The sequence below is a fragment of the Hypanus sabinus genome, chromosome 18 (assembly GCF_030144855.1).
Source record: "Hypanus sabinus isolate sHypSab1 chromosome 18, sHypSab1.hap1, whole genome shotgun sequence".
Lineage (NCBI taxonomy): Eukaryota > Metazoa > Chordata > Chondrichthyes > Myliobatiformes > Dasyatidae > Hypanus > Hypanus sabinus.
Genome location: NC_082723.1, coordinates 43,179,817 through 43,196,956, shown reverse-complemented (window position 1 = coordinate 43,196,956; position 17,140 = coordinate 43,179,817). Strand labels below are relative to the sequence as shown.

Genomic DNA, 17,140 nt, shown 5'->3' with positions numbered 1-17,140 from the left:
GCTTGTGTGGGTGTATTATATTCTGAGCGCAATATTTAACCATCAGCAGTTTATATCGTGCCATTATTAGTGATACATAATAGCGTTGCATCTTTTGAAGGTGCATTCTCATAATAAAAAAAGTCCTAGTTTTTTAATTCTACCAGTCAATTGTAATAATGCATTGTGATAATGCCGATGTAAATTGAGCAGAGGATTGTTAGATTTGAATCAATATCTGTGAGAGAAACCAACAGTGTCTTCAAAAAGGTTCAGTTGTCAATGAAATAAAGGCTCTTGAGATTACGGAGCATTACAGGTGACAAAAGATATAGAGGTTAAAAGTTTAAAATGAAACATGAAGAGGAGACTTGCAATACGTAATGTAACACATAACAGTATAAGTCAAGTTTATAGTCAAGTTCAGGTGAAATACAGATGCAATGAAAGACTTGCTTCCAGTAGCAAAGCAACCAACTGGCGGCAGTGTTGAAACACATCTTCATTCTCTCACTACACTAGTTGGAAGTTCCCACCTACTTATAAAGGGCAACAATCATACCAGGGCCCAAGAAGAGCAGAGTGAACTAACACAAAGTCTATTGCTTAGTGACACATCTACTGTGATGAAGTGCTTTGAGAGGTTGGTCATGGCTAGAATCAATTCTTAGCTGAGCAAAGTCTTGGACGCACTGCAGTTTGCCTCTCATCACGACAGGTCTGCAGTGGATGCAATCTCATTGGCTCTCCACTGGACCTTGTATCAGCTGGACAATATCAATACCTACATTAGGCTGCTGTTCATTGATTAAAGCTCAGCATTCAACTCAATATTCTAATCAACAAGCTCCAAAAGCTGAGCCTCTGAACCTCCGTCTAACTGGATCCTTTACTTCCGCAACCAAGAGACGACAGCTTGTGTGGATTTGAAATAACATCTCCTCTTTGTTGATGAGCAACACTAGTACACCTCAAGGATACATGCTTAGCCCACTGTTCGACCTCCTCTACACCCATGACTGTGCGGCTCGGCACAGCTCAACCACCATCCATACACTTGCCGATAACACAGTTATTGTTTACAGAAATTCAGATGGTGACGAGGAGGCATACAGGAGCGAGATAAATCAGCTGGATGAGTGGTGTCACAGCAACAACCTCACACTCAATATCAGTAGGACGAAGGATTTGATCGTGGTCTTCAGGAAGGGGAAGTCAAGGAACACCCACCAGTCTTCATCAAGGGATCAGAAGTGGATAAGGTGAGCAGTTTCATGTTTCTGAGTGTCAGCATCTCCGAGTATCTATCCAAGGCCCAATGTATTGATGCAATTAGAGAGAAGGCAAGGCAGTAGCTATATTTCATTAGGAGTTTGAGGAGAATTGATAAGTATCCAAAGGCACTTACAGATTTCTACAGATGTAGCCTGGAGAGCATTCTAACTGGTTGCATCACGGAGAAGCCACTGAACAGGATCGGAAAAAGATGCAGAGGGTTGTAAATGCAAACACGAGGAAATCTGCTGACGCTGGAAATTCAAGCAATACACACAAAATGCTGGTGGAACACAGCAGGCCAGGCAGCATCTATAGGGAGAAGTACAGTCAATATAAAACTCAGGTAGCTCCATCATAGGCACTAGCCTCCTAGCATCCAGGATACATTCAAAAGGCAATGCCTCAAAAAGGCATCATCTATCATTGAGGATGACTATCACTGAGGATATGCCCTCTTTTCATTTCTACCATCAAGAAGGAGATACAGGAACCTGAAGACACACATTCAACATTTCAGGAAAAGCTTCTTTCCCTCTGCCATTAGATTTTTGAATGGACAATGAATCCATGAACACTAGCTCAGAATATTTTTCCTCCCTTTTCGCACTATTTATTTAATTTAATTTTTTTTATATATAAAAGTGTTAAGCTCCCAACAATGATCTTTCAGCCATGACTCAGTGATGGCCACAATGTCTTGCCTGCCAATCTCTAATTGTGCTACAAAATTATCTACCTCATTTATTACACACTTTCAAATATAAAACCTTCTGTCCTGTGTTCATCACCCTGTTCGATTTAGCCCCCATTTTACACTTCAAATCATTCCATTGACCGCAATTTTCTACCATTCTACCATTGTTGGTAGAATCTCAGGTGGTGATAAGTAGGTGTACAGGAGTGAGATATGCCAACAAGTGGAATGGTGCCGCAGCAACAACCTGGTACTCAACGTAAGTCGAAGGAGCTGATTGTGGACTTCAGGAAGGGTAAGACGAAGGGATACGTACCAATCCTCAAAGAGGGATCAGAATTGGAGAGAGTGAGCAGCTTCAAGTTGTTGGGTGTCAAGATCTCTGAGGATCTAACCTGGTCCTAACATGTTGATATAGTTATAAAGAAGGCAACACAGCGGCTCTGCTTTATTAGGAGTTTGAAGAGAATTGGCATGTCAACAAATACACTCAATATCTTCCGTAATTGTACCGTGGAGAGTGTTCTGACAGGCTGCATCACTGTCTGGTATGGAGGGGCTACCGCACAGGACCAAAAGAAGCTGCAGAAGGTTGTAAATTTTGTCAGCTCCATCTTGAGCTCTAGCCTACAAAATACCCAGGACATCTTTAGGGAGTGGTGTCTCAGAAAGGCAGCCTCCATTATTAAAGACCTCCAGCACCCAGGACATGCCCTTTTCTCATGGTTACCATCAGGTAGGAGATACAGAAGCCTGAAGGCACACACTCAGCGATTCAGGAACAGCTTCTTCCCCTCTGCCATCTGATTCCTAAATGGGCATTGAAGCTTCGGACACTACCTCACTTTTTCATTATACAGTACAATATTTCTGTTTTTGCACTATTTTTAATAACCTATTCAATATACATAATTGATTTACTTGTTTATTTATTATTATGTCTTATTTTATGTATTTTTTATCTCCCTCTGCTAGTTTATGTTTTGCATTGAACTGCTGCTGCTAAGTTAACAGATTTCATTTCACATGCCGGTGATAATAAACCTGATTCTGATTCTATCATCTGCCTGTCCTTCCTCACAGTCTCACTACATACTGCATGTACCAACTGCCCCATCCTCAGCTCTAACATTCCAGTCCCCAATTCTCTGCCAAATTAGCTTACAACCTCCTAAGGATAGAATGATACAAAAAGGATAAACTACTGACTAAAATAAAAAAAGAATCATCACCCTCATCGTCATGTGCCACGTTGTATGATGTGGGCAATCATAGGATTGACCATGGTTGTTCTTGGCAAAATTTTCACCAGAAGGCAATTGCCATTGCCTTCTTTTGGGGTAGCATTTTAACAAGACAGGTGGCCCCCTAGCCATTATCAAGACTCTTCAGAAATTATCTCCCTAGTGTTCAGTGGTCGCATTGCCAGTTGCTCATATGACCATCCACCACCTGTCCTCATGGCTTCACTTGACCCTGATCAGGGGCTAAGCAGGTTCTATACCTTGCCCAAGAGTGATCTGCAGGCTAACGGAGGGAAGGAGCAGTTGACACCTCCTTTGATAAACGTATATCTTACACGGCCAATATTTTTTACCAATATTTTTCGATAAATACTGAATAGGTCGTTAAGAGAAGGTGAAACCATTTCAGATTAGAAAGGAGAATTCATAGAGAAAGTAAGCAATAGGACCATGATTGCAAGAGCTGTCACATCTAGCAGAAGTTGCTTCAGAACTACAAGTGTCTATAATTTTCTGGGATTCTACGAAATGCATCCAACATGTGTCACTGTAATTCTGTGCTACGCAAAGAATGTAAGAAATAGATCAATAATATATGACTTTGTAAAGTTCTTTTTTATTTACATTATGAATTTATTGATTATTTTGAAGTAAAATTCAACAGGGAAACCACTTAAAAGTGTATTCAGTTGAAGAAAGAATAATAGAGTGCTGAGACAGAGATAATGAAATTTAGGAAACTGATTACTTTTATTGTTTATATAAATCATTTGAAATTATTAACCTCAGGATTTATTTTTACCTGAGCGAAGCCAATTTATTTATCCAACTGGAACGGTTAAAAGCCAATATTGAAGCTACAATCAAAAATTCTTGGCTTAGTTTTTCTGAGCTGTTGGCAGGGAACAACTCTCTTCTGATACGCTAAGTCTTGAATTTGATTTGGACTTGTCTAACTGGGGTGGAACTGATCAAGGCTCACACAACAGTACACCTCAGTTATTTACTTAACAGTGCTTCAATGCAGTGTGGCCTTTTAATTTTAAACCGGCATGTTTGATTTTTGGACAGACCCCCTACCTACAGTGATCATTTGGAACAGAATTCTCTTTTCACAAATCGATAGGAAAGGCTTGTTGTATGGGTTGGTGTTGGGACCCTTGTTATTTGCTATTTATATAAATGATTTGGATATGAGTGTCCAAGGCTTGATTAATAAGTTTGCCGAATACACAAAATTAAGAGATGTTGTTGATAGTGAAGAAGTTTATCGTAGATTACTGGGGATATTTTGTTCAGATAAGGAAATGGACCAAGGAGTGGCAAATGGATTTTAATACAGTTAAGTGTAATGTGATGGAAGGTCAGACCAGAGTAGCATTTGTATTATAAATATTCGGGCACTAGGGAGTGTAATAGAACAGAGGGGCTAGCATTACAAATGCATTGTATGTTGAAAGCGGTGTCACACACAGACAGGGCGATGAAAAAAGGCATTTAACTTACTGGCATTCATCATAAGCCATATGATCCCTTGAGTTTTCTCTGGCAAACATTATGGCCATAGGTTGGCATGAGCTTCACTTTCCTGCCTCTTTCCCATAAGTCTTAGTTGTTCAATATCCGTATTAGCATTAAATATATTCAATGACCCATCTCCCACCTCCACAACTCTCTTAGGTAGAGAATTTTAAAGATTCACAGCCCTTAGATTGAAGAAAATCCTCCATCTCGCTTAGATAGGGGAACCTGAATTCTGAAAATATGCCCCGAGTTCCTGATTTCCTCAGCACTAAGCTCCTTTAGACACTTAAATTTTATTTATTTATTTACAGTATTGTACAAAAGTCTTAGAGAGAGAGATATATATATAGCTGGGGTCTTTAAGACTTCTGTACTGTACTGTAGTAATTTTATGTATTGCACTGTACTGCTGAAGCTGCTGCAAAGAGCAAATTTCATGACATACATGAGTGACAATGAACCCGATGCTGATCTGGGTCTCTATAGCGGACTGAGAGTTGGAAGAGGGCAGGGAGAAGGGAGTCATGTTTGGGAAAAGGGGAAGGGAGAGGGGAGGGAGCAGGAAGCACCCAAGAGACTTTCTGTAATGATCTATGGAATGAAATTACCTTGCCTCAAGGTGTCTCAAGGCTGGTTGTGTCTACACCCGCATCAGCCCCTGCCTCTAGCATTCCTTCTCTTCCACCTGTCCCACACCCCTCCATGGTGCTCCACCCTCACCATCCCCAACATCCTTTGCTCCCGCCAGATTTACAAATTCACTCTCTGCTCCATGTTGACAAATAAAACCCTTCAATGCTCCTTCTTGTTTGCAATAAAGGACAACACTTCATTTGATGTTTAATTACTTGTGAAAACTGACTGTTAATTTACTGTCTTTTATGTCATTAAAATTCAAAGTTGCAGAACAGATTCACAAGTATGTGGCCAGGATGGCCTGAGGAGAAACTGGATAGGTTGGGACTGTTAGAGGCTGAGTGGTGGCCTTATAGCAGTATGTAAAATCATGAGGGTTATATTGTAGATAAGGTGGATGATCACAATGTTTTCCCCAAGGTAGGCAAATTTAGAACCAGAAGCATAGTTCGCAGGAAGAGGAGAAAATTTAAAGGGGACCTAAGGGGCAAATTTTTAGAACATAGAACATAGAATAGTAAAGCACAGTACAGGGTTGTGCCGACCCTTAAACCCTGCCTCCCATATAACCCACCACCTTAAATTCCTCCACATACATGTCTAGTAGTCTCTTAAACTTCACTAGTGTATCTGCCTCCACCACTGACTCAGGTAGTGCATTCCACACACCAACCACTCTCTGAGTAAAAAAACCTTTCTCTAATATCCCCCTTGAACTTCCTTCCCCTTACCTTAAAGCCATGTCCTCTTGTATTGAGCAGTGGGGAACAGGCACTGGCTGTCCACTCTATCTATTCCTCTTAATATCTTGTATACCTCTATCATGTCTCCTCTCATCTTCCTTTTTTCCAAAAAGTAAAGCCCTAGCTCCCTTAATCTCTGATCATAATGCATACTCTCTAAACCAGGCAGCATCCTTTCCAATACTTCCACATCCTTCCTATAGTGAGGCGACCAGAACTGGACACAGTACTCCAAGTGTGGCCTAACCAGAGTTTTATAGAGCTGCATCATTACCTTGCGACTCTTAAACTCTATCCCTTGACTTATGAAAGCTAACACCCCATAAGCTTTCTTAACTACCATATCTACCTGTGAGGCAACTTTCAGGGATCTGTGGACATGTACCCCCAGATCCCTCTGCTCCTCCACACTACCAAGTATCCTGCCATTTACTTTGTACTCTGCCTTGGAGTCTGTCCTTCCAAAGTGTACCACCTCACACTTCTCTGGGTTGAACTCCATCTGCCACTTCTCAACCCACTTCTACATCCTATCAATGTCTCTCTGCAATCTTCAACAATCCTCTACACTATCCACAATACCACCAACCTTTGTGTCATCTGTAAACTTGCCAACCCACCCTTCTACCCCCCACATCCAGGTCATTAATAAAAATCATGTAAAGTAGAGGTCCCAGAACCGTTTCTTGTGGGACACCACTAGTCACAACCCTCCACTACGAATGTACTCCCTCCACCACGAGCCTCTGCTTTCTGCAGCCAAGCCAATTCTGAATCCACCTGGCCAAACCTCCCTGGATCCTATGCCTTCTGACTTTCTGAATAAGCCTACCATGTGGAACCAAAATGTTCACACAGAATGTGGTGGATCTATGGAATGTGCTGCAAGAACAATTGGTAGTCATGCAATTAGAACATTTAAAACACAAAAGATGAAGGGTCTCAGCCCTAAAACATTGACTGTTTATTCCACTCCAGTCAACGAGTGTCTGATTTGGTAAGTTCCTCCAGCAGTTTTTGTGAACATGCATGGTTAGGAAGGTTTTAGAGCAAGGATTCCCAACCTTAAGGCTATTGGTCCATGATATAGAAAAGATTGGTAAGTCCAGGTTTGGAGGAATATGGGCCAAGCACAGGCAACTAGGACTAGCTTAGGTGGTCTCCTTGGTTCACATAGGAGAGTAGAGCCAAAGGGCCGGTTTTCTGTACTGTATAACTCTGTGAGTATGGCTCGATAAAGACATCCTGTTAGGGATCGTTCTGGGGTTATGAAATTATCAATGAACTAAAATAAGATCTAGACTTAAGGAAATAAAACTTGTGTATAATTTAACTTCCTACTGAACTATGTGGCCAGTGAAACTTATTGGTCTGTTTTTGTTCTATTGAAACTACAAATGGGAAAGACAATAGATGATGTACTGTAGCTGCTATTGACACATCGTTAAAGGTTTATCTCTGCCACTTAATACACTCTTCAGGAGAGATTTGTTTTGTCATTTAATCTTCTGGTTGGTTTTATATTCATGGTGCCACTGTAACAAAAGTGGTATACTTTGTGTCTGGCATTTGGAACTGTTATTGAATATTCAAAGAGGTTCTGCCAGTTGTGAGGTGCTTCCGTTATAAATATGTCGTTCTGTAAATTTACCGGACAAAGTTAAAGTTAAGTAGCAATTGAAATAGTAGTTAATTTTTAATGTCGGTCTATGGCCTCTTCTACTGCCGTAATGAGGCCACACTCAGGTTGGTGGAGCAACAGCTTATGTTCCATCCGCATAGCCATCAACCTGATGGTGTGAACATCGATTTCTGGCACTTGCCACCACCCCCCACTTCTCCTTCACCATTTCCCATTCTCATTTCCCTCTCTCACCTTATCTCCTTACCTGCCCATCATCTCCCCCAGTGCTCCTCCCCTCCCCTTTCTTCCATGGTCTTCTGTCCTCTTCTATCAGATTCCCCTTTCTCCAGCCCTTTATGCCTTTCACCAATTGACTTCCCAGCTCTTTACTTCACCCCTTCCCCCTCTCTTGGTTTCACCTATCACCTGCCACCTTGTACTTCTTCCTCTCTTCCCCCTACCCTCTTACTTCTGACTTTTCCCCTCCCTTTCCAGTCCTGATGAAAAGTCTCGGCCTAAAATGTCGACTGTTTACTCTGTTCCATAGATGCTGCCTGGCCTGCTGAGTTTCTCCTGCACTTTGTGCATATACATTAATTGTTTATTGTTATCTTTGTGTTGAACATCCAGTCAGGAGAGCATCAGGAAAAGTGAATCACCATCAGAACATTAGAAATGCAATAGGTATACCTAGGGAGATCAGCAGTTTCCTGAACGTGTGCATTTCTGTTTTTTACCCCCTGTACTGTGTACCAGCAAACACAAAGGGAAGTGTCAGGAACACCCCACAGAATAAATTTATTGAGGGAAGGCTTGATAGGCAGTTGAAACCCATTGATGAAGCTTAAAGCAGGTAACCTTAGAAACAGAGAAATCATTTAAAGACAACATTTGAAGGGGATTGGGAATCTAGAGGTAGAGTGAGGCAGTGATGTAGGAATATGTTGAAGAATCTAGCGGGAAGCTATGCAGACAAATTTAATAGGTTAAAGCAAAGTGGCACAGTTAGTGGAGTTGTTGCCTCAGAGACCTCAGTTTGATCCTCACCTCGATGCTGATTGTGTGGCCTTGATACGTTCTCCCTGTGCTCTGCTTTTCTCTCACATCCCAAAAAACTGTGGTTTGGAAGGTTAACTGGCCGCTGTAACCACCCCCTCCCCCACCAGCGTGCAGTTGAGTGGCATTGGAGAGGGTGGGGAATGAAGATGAAGGAAATGTGAGGATGAAGACATAGAATAGGTGTGTGAGAGGTATAAAAGGGTTTTTGGCGATTGGTGTGGGCCAAAAGATGTGTTTTATGCTGTTTAACTCCCTGACTCTTGATTGCTGCTGTGAAGGATCTCTTTGCTGCTGGAGAAGGAGTCTCTGTGATAGCCTGTCACTCGCTGTTGCTTGAGGGGAGGCCTCTGCCTTCGAGCAACATCTCTCTCTCTCTCAATGCTGTCGGAGTATGTTACTGAAATTCTGCGACTTACAAATTTGACTCTGGAGGTGGCCTCTTTCAGATCTGTTTTTTTTAATGTTCTGTGGTTTTCGCCTATTGCTGTCTGGCAAGTCTGTTAGTTTTTTTGTTTGCCAGTAGGGGTTGGGTGTTAGTTTTCTTACTATCGTTTGGTGAGTTTGTTAGTTTTTTTTGTGTGAGGGGGTGTTTGGGGGTTGATCTTTTTCAGTGCGGGGAGTCGGTTTGATGTTTTTTCTTGAATGACTTGCATGGTTTTCTTTGTTTTGTGGCTATCAGAAGACAAATCTCAGAGTTGCGTACTGTATACATACTTTGATAATAAATGAGCCTTTGGACTGCATTAGAAGAAGAAAGCCACTATCCTTGTGTCAAGTATTTATCAGGTATTGTTAGGGCACTAATTATTAGTCACTCAGAAGCTAAAGTGGATTCGATCCATTTTCCCTCTACCACAATAAATATGTCTTCCTCACACTGTATAACTCAACTTTAATGGAAGTTTCTATGTTCCATTCTTTTCCTGAGGGCATTCTGTTGCTATTTTGGACATCTGCCTATGGAGTTTAAGAAAATTCTAAATTGTGCTGGTTGTCACTTGCATTGCTTTGGTGGATTCCCAGCAACACATTAAATGTTTTAGTTTATATCCAACACTATTTTCTCTGAATAAAACAATGAAGACCTCCTTAATATTTTCTGTCAGCTTACATCTCTAATACTTGGGAATTTTGAAACAGAAATTATGAGGTGCTTTATCATTGTTGTGGGAAGAACCAGGCTGGAGTTCATTGGTCCCAGACAATGAATGCCGAGAGTTCATCTCTATAAGAAACCCACTGCTGTACTTATCATTTGTGGCTGCACAAATTCCAAAGTCCTGCAGGTGCCATTATCTGGAGCAGTCTGCAGGCAGTGAATAGGTGTTAGGTTATTGAACCCAAAGCCCTGTTCCTAAGAATCCACAGGAAACTTGAAGTAACTGGTCTTGTCCACTACTTCTAAATTGTTTTGCTCATCATAATCATTTAGAAATAATCTGAATGCAGTTGAATAATCAAAACGATTTCATCTAATTTAAATTGATTTAAAACATTCTTGGGTGTCAAGATCTCTGAGGATCTAACCTGGTCCCAACATGTTGATGTAGTTATAAAGAACGCAACACAGTGGCTATACTTTCTTAGGGGTTTGAAGAGATTTGGCATGTCAGCAAATACACTCAAAATCTTCTGTAGTTGTACCATAGAGAGCATTCTGACAGGCTGCATCACTGTCTGGTATGGAGGGGCTAATGCACAAGACCGAAAGAAGCTGCAGAAGGTTGTAAATCTAGTCAGCTCCATTTTGAGTACTAGCCTACAAAGTACCCAGGACACATTCAGGGAGTGGTGTCTCAGAAAGGCATTATCCATTATTAAGAACCTCCAGTACCCAGGGTATGCCCTTTTCTCACTGTTACCATCAGGTAGGACATACAGAAGCCTGAAGGCACACACTCAGCGATTCAGGAACAGCTTCTTCCCCTCTGCCATCTGATTCCTAAATGGACATTGAATCTTTGAATTCTACCCCACTTTTTAAAAATATACAGTATTTCTGTTTTGCTTTTAAAAATCTATTCAATATTTGTAATTGATTTACTTGTTTATATATTGTTATTATTATTTTATTTATTATTATTATTTCTTTGCTAGGTTATGTATTGCATTGAACTGCTGCTGCTAAGTTAACAAATTTCACGTCACACGCCGGTGGTAATAAACCTGATTCTGATGATATGAATTTACAAATGGAAAGCAAATATTTGGCTTCATTGTTATTGGTATTGGTTTATTGTTGTCATATGAGATCATGAAAAAGCATGCCTTGCATACTGTTCATACCGATCAAATCAGTGCACAGTGTATTGTGGTAGAACAAGGTGAAACAACAATGCAGAATAAGATATACATTAATTGTTGCAGAAAAAGTGCAGTGAGGTAAACTATAAAGTACGAGATCATAACAAGGAAAATTGTGAGATCAAGAGTCCATCTTAGTGTACTGAAGAACTATTTAATAGTCGTATTACAACAGTATAGAACTTGTCCTTGAACTTGGTAGCACATGCTTTTAGCTTTTTCTATCCTCTGCCAAATGGGAGAGGCAAGACGAGAGAATGTCCATGATGGGTGGGGCTTTGATTATGCTGGCTGCTTTACTGAAGCAGTAAGAAGTTTTGACAAAATCATTATAGGGAAGGGTGGTTTCTCTCATGTGTTGTGCTGTATCCACAGTTCTCTGCAGTTTCCATAGTTTGCTCTTTTATGGAGGTTGGCAGCCCCCGCTCTTGTAATGGGGATGTGTTGGATAGGCACGGCTAACTTAGAGCTGAGGTGCTAGATATAAAGTGGGAATGTCTGTGGGTTATCAACATAGTACACCTACAATGTGTATTTTTGATCATAGTTCAAAGAAAATGTATTATCAAAGTACATATATATAAAACCCTGAAATTCATTTTCAGAATCACAATCAGAATCAGGTTTAATATCACCAGCATATTTACGTCATGAAATTTGTTAACTTTTATTGCGGGTGTAGATCTGATAGAAGTTTATAATTTTTTTGTCAAAGTAAACTTTATTCATCATAAAAATAGTTACAAGAATAAACTATTCAATGGATTTCATTCTTTGCATTCATAGTCAATGCTTTCTGCCCTGTCCTACTGCATTCATACACATCAATAGCACTGCAGCCATTCATGTGGCACTCTGGGGTGATACACTGCTACAATAATAATTGAGGGGCTTCCTCCCTCAACCTGGCCTCTCCCTCAATAGTAGGAGAAGACCCTACACTGTGATCCTTACCCACTGATCTCTGCACCAAGTTTCACTGTGTCCCTCAGCACGTACCCCGGCAGCCTGGAATGTGCCAGTTAGCAGATTTTCTCTGCAGATATCTCTATGTGCTGGCAGACCGACAGGTTCTGAGCCGGCCAAAGAGCGTCTTTCACCAAGCTGATGATCTGCCAGCAGCTCTTGAGGTCCGCCTCTGTGCATGTCCTTGGGTACAGCCTGTAGATCAGAGTTTTCTATTAGCAGCTGCTTGTTATGAACCACGACACTGGCCCTTCCATTTTATAAACAGAAATTTCTAATTTTTGTTCAAAATAAACCTCATTCATAAAAAATACTTTTCAAGAATCTACTGTTCATTCTTTATATTCATAATCAATGTTTTCAGTACTCTTCTATAGCACTTATACACATCAATAGTACTGTTACCACTCATGTGGCACTCTGGGGCGGTATATTAAGTTCTAAAATATTTAAGGGGCTTCCTCCCCCCACCCGTCCTCTCTCTCTCTAGTAGGAGAAGAGTCCTACACTACGGTCCTTGCCCATAAGTCTTTGTGGTAACTGCACTGAGCTTCAGTGTGTCCCCAGCACGTACTGCTGCAGTCTGGGATGTGCCAGTTGGCAGCGTTCTTCCACGGACCTCTCTTTGTGCTACTAGACCACCAAATTTCGGGCAGACCAAAGGGTGTCCTTCTCCAGTTGATGATCTGCCAGCAGCATGTGATGTTTGTCTCCGTGTGTCTCCCTGGGAACGGCCCGTAGATCAGAGAGTCCTCTCATGCACCCGCTCGGGGCGAAGTGCAACTCAGGCCCTTTCACCTTTCTCCATATCCTCTTTGCAAACTCACAGTCTCTTCCCCACCACAATCATCCTGCGGGCAAAAGTTTATAATTTTTTATACTTTTATAAAATTCTGAGAGGTGTAATCAGGAGTATCTATTTTTACCTTCCCCAGTCTAATACTAGAGGGCATGCTTTTAAAGTTAGATGTAGTAAGTCAGAAGGAGATGAACAGGGCTAGTTTTTTCTTAAACCAAAAAGAGCATACATAAACGAACTGTGTTCCCAGTCCTCATGCAGGGTTGTGATCTGAACCATTAGCAATTTGTTTCCTCCCAGAATGCTGCTCGACCCGCTGAGCTCCTCCTGCAGATAGTTTGTTGCAGGGTACGTGACTGGCAAACTTTGGTGTGCAGACTTTTCTCAATATGAGCTGCTGTTCATATGGTGGATGGTCTGTGCTCAAAATAGTATCTTAGATGTGAAATGTACAGATCAGCTTCCCAATGATCCTGATTATAGCCAGTTCCAGTTCTATCATCTTCTCTGTCCATTGTATTGACTCCCTTCGCTCAGCCACTAGGAAGACAAAATCTTTATCATCATATCCCATAGTGATAATAATTAATCAGTGAAATAAAAGCACAAAGTTCTGGAACCGCTCTGAACACCAGGTGGCATTGTGACACTATCACAAATATGTTAATTACCTTTGGTCTCTTTCACTGCAATATTGTCCTCGATGGCCTCCTGTGCTTGAACTTCCGTCAGCTCCAGCACACCACACCTGAACTCACGGTAAATTATTCTGCCATTCGGTCCAGGATTTGTGCAACATTTCTCTAAATCCCACTTCTGACTCAGCTTCTCAGTTTTGTCTTACAACTCAGCTCAAATTACGATATCAAGGTCCTCAGTTACTTAACGGATCTTGCTTGTCTGATGGCATTCTTCTGTGCGTTCCTGTCCCTGCTACCTGATGGTCAGCTATGCCTTTCTTGTTTAGTAAAGTGCTATTGTTTGGAATTCCTCTCACTTCTCCATCTTTCTTCCTTCATTCCATGGTTAACTTTAAATCGCAATTCTACACCCATGGTTTTGCACAACCTTCCTAAGCTCGATACTGGCATTTAAGTTCATTAATTTCATAAAAAAGATCATAAGATCGTAAGACATAGGAGCAGAATTTGGCCATGTGACCCATCAAGTCTGCTTCACCATTCAAACACAGCTGATCCTTTTCTTCCTGACGAAGGGGCTCGGCCCGAAACGTTGACTGTTCATTTCCACGGACGCTGCCCGACCTGCTGAGTTCCTCCAGCTTGTTTGTACGTGTTGATCCTTTTCTTCTCCTCCTCAGCCCCACTCCCCGGCATTCTCCCCGTGGCCCTTGTACTCTGCTTGCCATTTACTCATGAAGATACAATGCTGCAGGAGCTCTATTTACTGGCACAAACTCTCAGGAGAACTACAAAAATGTGACTTTAAAGCTGTAAGCTACAATTACAACAAAGTATACATGTTATTATCTTAAAATGGATAAGAAGAAAGTAACTCTAAAATTTCCACCCTTAATGCCCTCTAGTAACTTTGGCATTTAGCACCATTTTTCCACAAGTTACTTTAGGAGAAAGAGAAATTCTACTCTAGAGCTGACAGTGTGTTTAATGTTTGGTAACACAATTCTGCGATGAGTAATTCTTATACAAAACATGAAAGGTTTCTTTTACAAGAACCATATCTAGACAACATATTTCCTTTGAAAAATCGTTCGTTTGAAATGCTCAGTAACATTCACCTCACAGTTTGCAAATGACAAGTGAAAGAGCTTATCTACATAGAAGACTGAAAACAACAAAGCCACTAATAATGACGCAGAGTAACGGAAAGTTTTAGACCACTTGAGTTGAGATGGTGAGGGGAATTGAGCTCAAAGGTAGAACTCCAGCTGCAATACAGTCAGGTAAACAGCATCACCTTCAGCGCTCATGCCCTCCCTCACCCATCCCGCATTCTTCAATAGCCCTGTAAATGAGTAGCTTGCCAACAAGAACTCTGTGAACATACATTTGCAATAGCCATCTGTTGTGTTTACCAAAACCTTTAGTGTTTAATGATGTGCTTGTTGGGAATCAGTCTCCGCATTTGAAACCAAGCTATTGCTTGATGAATTTTCCAAAGCCGCCTTGTATGGATTTGTTTTTAGGTGTCCTCACATTTTCTTCATCTGAATTCATTTGTGGTTTCTTGCAATTGTATTATAAATACAACAGTACAGTGGTTGTGCGAGAACTTTTTTAATACGTCCCCATCCATCTTTGTAACATAAACCTGCCCACCTACAATTTCTGTTAAATTATTTCTAGCAGGGATAATATACTTACTACCTCAGCAGATGCATATTTGTCATGCATGTCCTTAGGCAAATGGTAAAGATTTGTTCAAAAAGTCGAGTTAGATTACAAATCCATTAAAATGAATAGAACAGGCCCTTCTTTATATGAGAGCAAAAGGCCATATGTCAACATAATATTTCTGAAGTGAAGTCACTGTTATGTATAGAGAAATGTGGCAGGTTGTGACAGAAAGTCCCACGGATTGCATTATGACCCATTTTAGTAACTTTGGTCAAAATGGCTAAGAGATTTCCAGCACCTTTCTAATAGCATCAAAGGCTCTCTACACTGTCAAGTCGAGAAGACAGATGGAGCCACAGTTTAATGTTTCATTCCATTGATGGCAGCAGTCACTGGATATTACTGCATTGGTGTGTCAAGACAGATTGTCTGCTCAAGTCTCTGAGAAGGAGACTGAACCACAAATTGCCAGCTCAGAGGCATGAGTACTCACTGAGTAGTAGTTGGCAAAACGCACATAAAGTGGAAACGGTTTTAAGATTTTTCATTTTGACGATAAATAGTAAACAGCTTTCCCTTGAAATTGGGAGAAGATACAAGTGGATGGGAGAGAAACGCACAAGGACAAGAAAAATATAATTAACTGCAGAAACAATTACCATTTGCAGTATGTGCAAGACACAGCAATTCTCTTTCTATTCAACAAAGCTATTAAATGATGTTAAATGAAGCCTTTTAACACCATCTCATTTTTAGAGTCACAGAAATGTAGACTCTGGCCCTATGGGTCTGTGTCAGCTATCTTTACAGTGATCCTATGCTGGCCATTTCATTCTCCCCACATTACTATCAACTCCCCACAAATTCCCACCACACAGCTCCCCACCAGAGGCAATTTATGGTGGACAATTAACCTGCATGTCTTTGAGATGCAGGAAGAAACTGGAGCAGCCTAGTGGCCATAGGGAGACCATACAACCTCAATACAGACAGAATCAGAGTTCAGGATTGAATTGAGCTCACTGGAGCTATGTGGTTCAGCTTGCTGTGCCACAGTGCCACCCTAAATTGTTTTCTAACAATTTAATTTATTTCAGTATAATTGGTTGCCCATAGTTTCCTCTTTGCTCATTTGAAAAAAAAGATTCTTTGTGACAAAAAATTCCACAGCCTCCCAACCAGTTTTATCAACTTCCCCGAGGTTTTCATACACAGTCATGTTCATAATCCAGAGGCATGTTCATATAGTGAGGGATGGCAAATGGCAGGACACCCAAAGCAATGCTGGTTCTCTCCCTGCATTGTTCCTTAGAGTCACTATTAGCAATCAGGAATAAGAACTTTGTTTTGTTTTAAGTCTTAAACCACCTTCTCTTCAGTCATCAATCTGAGGTCAGCAAACTCCGTGCAAAGCAGGAATCTGACCATCAGCTTTGTAACACATTTCTTAGGTAAATATCAATTAAAACAACCTGGGCACCACTCAAGGACTTTTTCCTTTTTTCATCAATTGCCACATAACCATCACTCCTCATCACAGATGCCCCTCCACCCTTCCTGACATGATGGGTGAAATGCTGCTTAGTTTTATTGCACCCAATTCTGTTCTTTTTTCTCCTCTACTCTGGTGCAATTATCATTTTCAAAATATGGGTTACAGAACAGCTAAAAGTATTGGATTTACATTGTGCATCGAAACATACGGTGCAATGAGCTGTATTGCTTCAATGACCCACACTGTCTGAGGATTGTCTCAACATTTTGGCGCCAATATAGCATGCTTACGTGCTCACTAACTCTAACTGTACCTCTTTGGAATGTGGGAAGAAACAGAAGTATCAAGAGGAAACCCATGCAGCCGTGGGGAGAACATACCAACTCCTTAAAGACAGCGGCGGATATCAAAATCCCGATCAGTGATCGCTGATGCTGTAAAGCGATTGCGCTAACCACTATACTACCAAGCTACCAT

General features: G+C 41.1%; 1 protein-coding gene across 7 annotated transcripts in view; it reads left to right on the top strand.

Moving 5' to 3' along the window:
• LOC132407564 (astrotactin-2-like) overlaps window positions 1-17,140 on the top strand; it is a 1,730,264-nt gene that overhangs the window by 1,149,142 nt on the left and 563,982 nt on the right. The gene's annotated exons all lie outside the window — the stretch shown is intronic.